The 8903-nt window shown below is 45.7% G+C and overlaps 1 pseudogene; it reads right to left on the bottom strand.

Annotated features, from left to right (window-relative positions):
- Positions 1–4561: 4561 nt before the first annotated feature.
- Positions 4562–7827, bottom strand: LOC138173808 (Ig heavy chain V region MOO-like; annotated as a pseudogene).
- Positions 7828–8903: the final 1076 nt, after the last annotated feature.

Consider the following 8903-nt stretch of genomic DNA (forward strand, 5'->3'; position numbering starts at 1 on the left):
AAAATAAGCCTCATATAAGGAAAGGTACTACTGGGAACTGTCACTCTTGCCCAAGCAATGGGAACCTAGGAACTTTGGCTATGAATATCTGTCATAACACTATCATTTATATATCCTGACCTCTAAAGAAAGGAATTCCCTGACTATTTCAGGGGACACAGACTGAAGATGAACTATTCTGAATTTCAGGGGGGAATGAATGTGACTGGGATCATTCTGGAGCTCAAACGCTCATCTCAGGGTCCAAATGGTGACTCCCAGAACTTTGTTTCCCAGGCTTCTGGAGAAGCAAAGGTCAGAAGTCAAAAGTCAGGGAGTCAGAGGCAAAACTCATCTGGAGGCAGCTTATTCCCTTCCATTCATTCCCCTTTCCCACCCACAGAAGGGACATCATAGGGACAGAAATAATAATACTCAAGAGAGGAGCCTTGGAAAATAAAGAAGAATCTAAGGGAACAGAGGGGATGAAGGCAGAGAGAACACTATGAAATGCCTAGGGGAAGAAGTATGAGATTGCAAATTTAGGGTGTGGGGAGATGAAGGGACAGAGAGGAGACTGAGAAATACGAGGCCCAATATGGATGGGGGGCGAGGAGGATAGATAGATGGAAATATGAGGAAGCAGATAATAGACAAAGATTAATGGGATAATTTCATGAAATGGGAGGAACATAAAAAGATCAAGATCAAACAACTCTGAGGTACCATACCACACCTATCAGATTGACTAACATGGTAAAACAGGAAAATGATAAATATTGGAGAGGATGTGGTAATGTTGGAATGAATACTAATTCATTGCTGGTGGAGTTATGAACTGATCCAACCATTCTGGAGAGCAATTTGGAACTATGCACAAAGGGTTATAAAAATGTTCATACCCTTTGCCCCAGCAATACCACTTCTAGGGCTGTATCCCAAAGAGATTATACAAATGGGAAAAGGATGCACATGTACCAAAATATTTATAACAATCTGGGCTCAGACACTTAGCATCCACCCAGAAACACTTGGCCGTGTAACCTTGAGCAAGTTACTTAACCCCAACTGCTTAGGGGCGGCCAGGGGGCTCAGTGAGTAAGAGCACCGGCCCCAGTGTCAGGATGACCTGGGGATCGAATCCAGGCTCAGATATTTAGCACCACACCCAGAAATAACTGGCTGTGTAACCTTGAGCAAGTTAGTTAACCCCAATTGTTTAATATATATATAAAACAGTTCTTTTTGTGGTGGCCAAGATCTGGAAATCAAGGGGATGCCTATACATTGGGGAATGGCTAAACAAGTTGTGGTATAAGAATTTAATAGAATATTGTTGTTCTATAAGAAATGATGAACAGGTGAACTTCAGAGAAACCTGGAAAGGCTTATATGAACTGATGCTGAATGAGGGGAGCAGAATCAGGAGAACATTGTACACAGTAACAGCCACAGTTTACAGGGCCTAGTTTTGATGGACTTAGTCATTCTCAGCAATGCAAGGACCTAAAATAATTCCAAAAGACACATGATGGAACATTCCAGCCTCATCCAGAGAAAGAACTATGGAGTCATAATGCAGAACAAAGCAGACTATTTTCTTTATTGTTTTGTTTTGTTTTTCTTTCCTGTGGTTTTTCCCATTTGTTATAATTTTACTATGCAATATGACTAATGTGAAAATGTGTTTAATAGAAATAAATATATGTGTAGAGCCTATATCCGATCCCATGCCATTTTGGGGAGGGAGAGGGAAGGAGGGAGAAAATTTAAAACTTATGGAAGTGAATGTTGAAAACTAAAAGTTAATTATTTAATTTTTTAAAAGAGATCAAGACCATAATGGTGCACAGGATGTTGATAGCCACAGTCTTCATCAATAGCAACCACAAGCCCAGCAGTCTCAGGATCATCTGGTTCCCCTGCTATAAGAGAGAAAGTTCAGGGTCAGGGGAGAAAGGTATCTTTGGGATTAATTAGGCATCAATGATGGGGCCTTACAGTTTGAGGAAACAAGCCCATGTTGTCAGCTGCCTCTAGAGAAGGGGATATTATGCACAGCCTAGGTATTCACATGCTTTAAGTGTTGTTTTATTATATGCACCCTTAGTTTTGAGCTATTAAACACATTGAACCAAAAGACATATCAGAATCTGAGCCCAAGGGAAATCATACCCTAAATAATGGCTTATCCTGCGTACTGAGTCCTAAGACATCACATACTCTGAGCAATGGGTTACCACACACACTGGACCTGAAGCTATCAAAGACTTTGACCACTTGGTTATTACAAAGTTTTGTCCAGGGCTATGACAAACACTGAACATGAGTTACTGCATCCTTTTCCCCAGGTGATCACACATTCCAGTTCATGGGTTATTACATACCCTGAGATTGAGACTATCACAGACTCTAAAATTGTATTTATTCTCCTTCTCAGCCACAAGGAAGCTATTACAGGTTCTGAACCCTGGCTTTCTTCATTTCTCCATTATTTCATGCACCTCTTTGTTGAACTCACACTTTTTTAAAATGTCACCAAGTACTATATCATGTGTTCAAGGAGATGCAATGTTTTGATGATACATAGCACCTGCCTCACAAAGCTGATGGCCTAGAAGGGGCATAAGGCACAGAAACAGATAGCTATGAAATACAATATTATACAAATACATTAAAGAGGTGCAAAGCAATCTGCTCTCTGAAGTCTGAGGGAGGAAAGTGACTATGCAATAGGGGCTTCAAGGAAGGATTAATGGACAAGGTAGAATTTGAATTTGATTTAAAAGGGTGGGCAAGAATTCAACAAACCAAGAGGTAGACATTGAGAAGTGATTATCATATGTATATGGAGACATATGGAAAAACCTGAGAAAATACAAGGAAGTGAATAGGGAGATGGTACATTCAGTGGGCCATGAGTCGGCCAGACTGATGAGAGCTTACAGTATGTGGAGGAGAGTAAAAAGACATCAAGGTAACATCACGTGGTGGAGGGCCTCAGACAGTTAACGCAAAAACTAGCCGTGTGACCTTGGGCAAGTCTCTTAAACCCAATTGCCCTCCAAAAAAAAAAAAAAGGTTATTATGAAGGCTTCTGCTTGGGCCTCCCTGCCCCAGGTTTTTCACCACTCAAGCTTACTCTCAACAACCACCAAAATGACTCCCTGAAATGAAGAGCCAACTGCAAGTCAGAATCCAGCCTCTAACATTTACCACCTGTGTTGTTGTTGTTGATGTTGATGTTGTTCAGTCATTTCAGTTGTGACCTTCATGCCTGACCCCTGACCCTGACCCCATTTGGGGTTTCTCTGGCAAAGATACTGGACTGCTTTGTCACTTCCTTCTCCAGTGGACCTATTTTTTGAGGCAATGAGAGGTCACACAGCTAGGAAGTGTCTGAGACTGGATTTGAATTCAGGTCTTCCTGATTCTGGGCCCATAGCTCTAGACGTCCTCTGAGCCTCTGGTTGCCCTTCTAACCAGCTGTGTAAGAGTGGACAAATCACTAAATCTCTCTGAAACTCAGAGTCCTCATTCATAAGAAGGGGGAGGAGGCAATAGTTCTGATGATTGTCTCATGGGGCACTTATGAGACTCAAACAAGAAATATGTAGGCCTTAAAGTGCTGAGTACATGTTGGCAAATATTGGTCAGAGAGTGGAAGTAGATGAGGAAGCTGAAAAGGCATGAGCATGAGAGCAAGGGCCAAGAGGGAGAGCACCCCCAAAGGCCAGCCTCAGGCTCCTTAGGGAAACAGAATGCTGAGATGTTTCCCAGAGCAGTGGGAGATGTGGGCTGGGGAGGGGCTAGAGGAGAAGAGGAAGTTTGGAACTGTTACTCTAGAGAATGAAGATAGCCATAGGGACAGAGGGAAAGCCTGGCTGTGACTCCCTCCACCAGTGCAGGTGGGTATTTTCTCTGCAGATTATCACATTGGGGGGCAGCTTGGAACAATAACCTGCCCAGGGGCACACGGCCAGTATATATTGGGAGGGGGATTAAAACCCAGGTTTTCCTAACTTGAAAGTCTGCTCTCTATTATATTGACAAAAGAAAAGTTAAATAAATATAAATTCAGAGTGAGAACGCAGCTGAGATCTGTAGCATAAATTTGTAATGAGTGAAGTTAATTTAGGTTAGAAAAGACTCAGTTAGAGAGACCACTGAGACTCAGCAGCCCAAAAGCAGGAGAAGAGAAAGGAGAAAGCAGGAACCATCCAAGGATGAGAGCAGCTAAGAAGGCCAGCGAGAAAAGAAATGAGCTACTCCCCACACTGAGCCCTGGACTGGCACGTTCCCTGATCTTTGGATCTTCATACAGTCTGAAGATCTAGGCCATCACTCCCTCCAATCCCTGAGCCATTACTCACACTAAGTCCTTCTGCATATGCTCTGAGCCCTGAACTATCACATGCCTAGGCTGTTTGTATCATGCTTGGTCATGGCCATGAGGAAGCCTGGGTTATCACATTATCAGAGTGGGACACATGGAGACAATCAGACTGGTAGAATTGTCTCCCTTCTGATCACATTGCTTAAGCTCAATCTCATTATCTCTGTCCTTTCACCTTTAACTCACTTTTGAGTTTCTGGTTATGGCAAAATGGCACCAGCTGGGGGATGATCCCAGTGTCTGAAGGCAGAAAGATATAATCAATCACAATCTTGGGATTCAGTGAGTTCAGGACTTTCCTCCCCAGCCCAGGACTTCCCTCTACGGGTCAGAACATCTTTCACTAGCCAGGCTCCTTTGTAATCTCTCCCAGGAATCTAATCCCCTATTTATGGATTCCTCCTCCCACTCCCAGTCTGGAAACACTAGTCTGAAATAGCCCTTTCTAGTCAAGGACCTCTACCTCAGTCCAGGTTTCTGTTCCCTCACCAGGGACCTCCTCTTCACTTTACTGCATTTTCCCCCAATTCCTGTGCCTGCCCCTGCTTCTATCCCTTCCATGATCTGGAAAACATTTCAGACACAAAAGATACCCCTTTCTGGTACCACCACCCAAGCCCAGGCAGGGGCTGCTCATACTGGGCTGATAGGACACAAGGGTCTCTTTCCAAAGGTGTTGCCCTGAGCAGAAGACTGAGTCATTTTCACCAACCCTGACAATCTGGATGGCACTGTAGGTGCCATGGGCTGTGGAGCCACGTGAAAGCCTGAGTTAATGCTAAAGCCCCAAGGGAGGTCAGGGATACATTGAGTGACTTGGGGCAGAAGTCACTGACCAGGTATCCTGACTTCTCATCAGGAACATGCTGGATGACCAATGGGCCCAAGATCCTGCAATAAAACCATGACTCCCTGTCACTCAACTGGCCCCTGTAGAGCTTCCTGCCAGCCTGCAACCCAGATCCAAGTGTGAGAAGGTATATATATAGTCAAATAACAGTAAAAAACAAACCTCACCCACTTCCTGGACCCGCTCTAAGCTCTGACCTAAGCCCATATGTGGGGAGCAAACATATGAAACCAAGTAACTGTGAAAAACAAACCTCAATCTTGTTTCCCACCCCTCTCTCACCTGAACCCCATATATGCAAAGTGAGCTCGTGAGACCAAATAACTGTAAAAGCTAGAGCTCAGCCCCAGCTCCCTGGCTGCAGCCCAAGGCTGACTCTCATGTCCTCAGCTCACATGCCTGTGCTTCCCCCAGACCACAGCCCCTGTTCTCCCTCCCAACTTCCTCCCACTCCTGGCTTTCACTGGGGCTGACAGGTCTCTGGGCTTCACACCTGGTGTCCCGAGTCCATTAGCCTTATTATGGTGGGAACACAAAGTCCTTCAAACACCCACCACAGTCCATCCCCAGGGATTACTGCCCAGAGTGGGTGTGCTAGCTGTGCGTGTTCACACAGCACACTGTGATAGAGAGAAGGGTCTGAGAAATGAAGGATCTTGCCTCTAGTCTGGGCACCAGCAACTATGTGACCTAGGACCAGAACTGGTCTCACAAGGTCTATTTCCCTAAAACAGAGACAGAGGAGGTACTCACCAGGCTCCACAGCCACATGTGTCCCAGAACCAAAGATCATCTTGTCTGTATCACCTCCATTACCCACCCTCCTTGTGCAATGATAGTAGCCGGAGTCTCCAAGGTTAAGGTTCTTAATCTGGAGAAAAATCTGGCTGCTGGTGTCCTCCCTGATAGTGGTGATGCAGCCCTTTCTGGCTTCTGTAAATGTGCTGTCAAGGCTGGTCAGCCACAATGGGGCATGTCCAGGGGTCCATAGGTACCAGCCTAGTCTGCTTGTATTAATAAGAAATTCAGATGCTTGGCATTTGAGGCTCAGGGTCTTTCCAGCCAGGTGTAGGCCTCCTCACTCTTTCAGCCATGTCTAATCTCCTGTATAGGAAAAAGGTGATGGGGGCAGAGTAAGGAGAAACAGGTAATCTATCCCTCCTCTTGGGAGTGAAGATCTTGAGTCCTTAACTCCCCTAAATTCCATTTGCCCTAGACCCTTCTCCCCTTCCCTAGGACTTTAGATACCAAGGTCAGGGCCCATTTCTCTTTAGATACATCGTAGGGAAAGAAATGGATGAAAAATCCCATACCTACAGGAAAGGACAGGCATGGTCACTGAAAAGGTTCAGGAGGTCCCAGGGATTAGGGCTGTTCCTGGGGTTGGGGGAGGAGTGGAGCTCCCTAGGTCCAGCAGTTTCTCAGGTTTGGGGAATTTCTTGGGATTTGAAGGTGAATTGCCTAGGATGAGGAGAGGGAAAAGTCACTGCCCTTGGGTTTGGTAGTCAAAGGTTTGGGGAGTGGCTGGGGATGGGGGACCCTGCAGTGAGGAGTTTGGGATACCCTAGGAGACAGGGCTGGCTGTAGGAACTGCCCCCACATAACCTCCACAGGCTTCAGTAAAGGAGGACTGGGGTAACAGCCCAGTTCAAGATTCCTTCCACAATCCTGTAGCTTTTGGGGGATCCAATGGAACAGGATCTCCTGCCCTTCTTCCCACAAACTGATGGGAACATGGAAACTCACATGGGAGTACAGTCACTTCTGTTCTAGGACCAAAATTTGGGGGCACATCCAGGGGCCCAAAGGTACCAGCCTAGTCTGCTTGTAATAAACTGAAAGCCAGAGGCTTGGCATTTGAGGCTCAGAGTCCTTTCTACCAGCTGTGGGCCTCCCCTTGACTCTTTCTGTCTCATCTCCTGTACAGAAAAAAGGTGATAGGGGCAGAATAAGTAGGGACAAGTAATCCATCCCTCCTCCTAGGAGTGAAGATCTTGAGTCTTTAAGTCCCCCAAATGCCATTCTGGCATAGACCCTTATCCTCTCCCTCAGGACTTTGGATACCAAAGTATCCTGAGATATATCATAGGGTAAGAAATGGAGGACATGAGTCCCATAGCTACAGGAAAGGGCAAGCATGGTCATTGACAAGGTTCAGGAGGTCCCTGGGAATTGGGCTGTTCTTGGGGTTGTGTGGGGGGGGGCCACCTGGGTCCAACAGTTTCTCAAGTTTGAGGAATTGCTTGGGATTCCAAGGTAAAGTTTCTAGGATCAGAAAGGGGAAAAGTCAATACCTTTGGGTTCTGAGGTATGGGATTCAAAAATTTAGGGAGTGGCTAGGGTTGGGGGTTCCTGGAGTGATGACTTTAGGAAATACTAGCATTAAGAGATAGGGCTAACTGTGGGAACTTCCCCACATACCACCCAGGCTTAGGTAAAGGATGACTGGGGTCATCAGCCCAGTCCAAGATTCACCCCACAATCCTGCAGGTTTGTCCAATGGAATAGGATCCCCTGCTCATCTTCCCCTTATTTTGAGAACATGGAAATTTACATGGGAGTACATTCACTTCTGTTCCAGGACCGAAATTTTCCCATTGAGCTCACTGTGCCACAGTAAATAACCTAAACCTTGATCCTTGGGAAGGGCAGAGGGAATACAAGGTGGCAGGAAGTGGGTTGGAGACAGGATCTAAGAAGTGAGTGGCAGGGACACTTCTTGTCAGGCTCAGACGGTGGGCTCAGACTTCAGACTGTTTCCAAATAGTACTATTCCTAAGTTTATATCTAATTGCGATATCGCTGTTGGACAAGACCCTTCCTCCCTTCCTGAGGCACTGGATTCCAAAGGCTTCTTCTCACTCCGTACAGCACTGATGCTGGACTGGCTACAAAACTGGGCTTGGACTCTACTCTTAGACCTTCATCTATGATCTCTTTCACTTGCAATGGAAGAATAAATGGCAAGACAAAGAACTGAGGCCCACCCTCATGGGTCATATGCTGATCTCAGATAGGAAAGGTCTGAAGCCTCTACTCATACACTATCATTTCTCTTCTCTCATTGGAAGAAGTTAAGCAGAGAGAAGGGACAGGTTATGGTCAAACAGCACCTTTAAATGTAACCTATCTGGTTATGCAGGCAGTCAAATAGGCTCCTCTTTACCAAACTGTTATATACTCCACCTCTTTAACCAATTGCTGTAACTATATATGCTATAGATCAGGAAGTTGTCCTATATTCAGAAGCACCCTTCCACCACAACTGCCTAGGCCAAGGTTTCTTTTAGTTCAGTCTAGGGTTTAAAATATAAAATTATGCTTCCCCTTTTCTCCCCTTCCTTGTCCCCTTTCCTTCCCTCTCCCTCTCTCTCCCCCTTTCCGTCCCTCCTCCCCCATCCCCATCCTTCTCTCCATCCTTTCTCCTTCCTCCCTTCCTTGGCCTAGACGATGCCGTGGTGGAGACAGTGGAGGAGGCCATGGAAACTGTCAAGGCGAACATCACGGGGCTGTGCCAGGACATGTTCTCCAAAATGGCCACATACATTACAGGCCACCAGTGAAGATTATAAACTTCTGGAAAATATGAACAAACTGACTAGCTTGAAGTATCTAGAAATGAAAGATATTGCAGTCAATGTAAGTAGAAACCTAAAGTGCGGGGCGGCTAGGTGGCAC

The sequence above is a fragment of the Petaurus breviceps genome, unplaced genomic scaffold (genome assembly GCF_028583685.1).
Source record: "Petaurus breviceps papuanus isolate PSGF00001 unplaced genomic scaffold, PetGlider_PUasm1.0 649, whole genome shotgun sequence".
NCBI classification, from domain to species: Eukaryota; Metazoa; Chordata; class Mammalia; order Diprotodontia; family Petauridae; genus Petaurus; species Petaurus breviceps.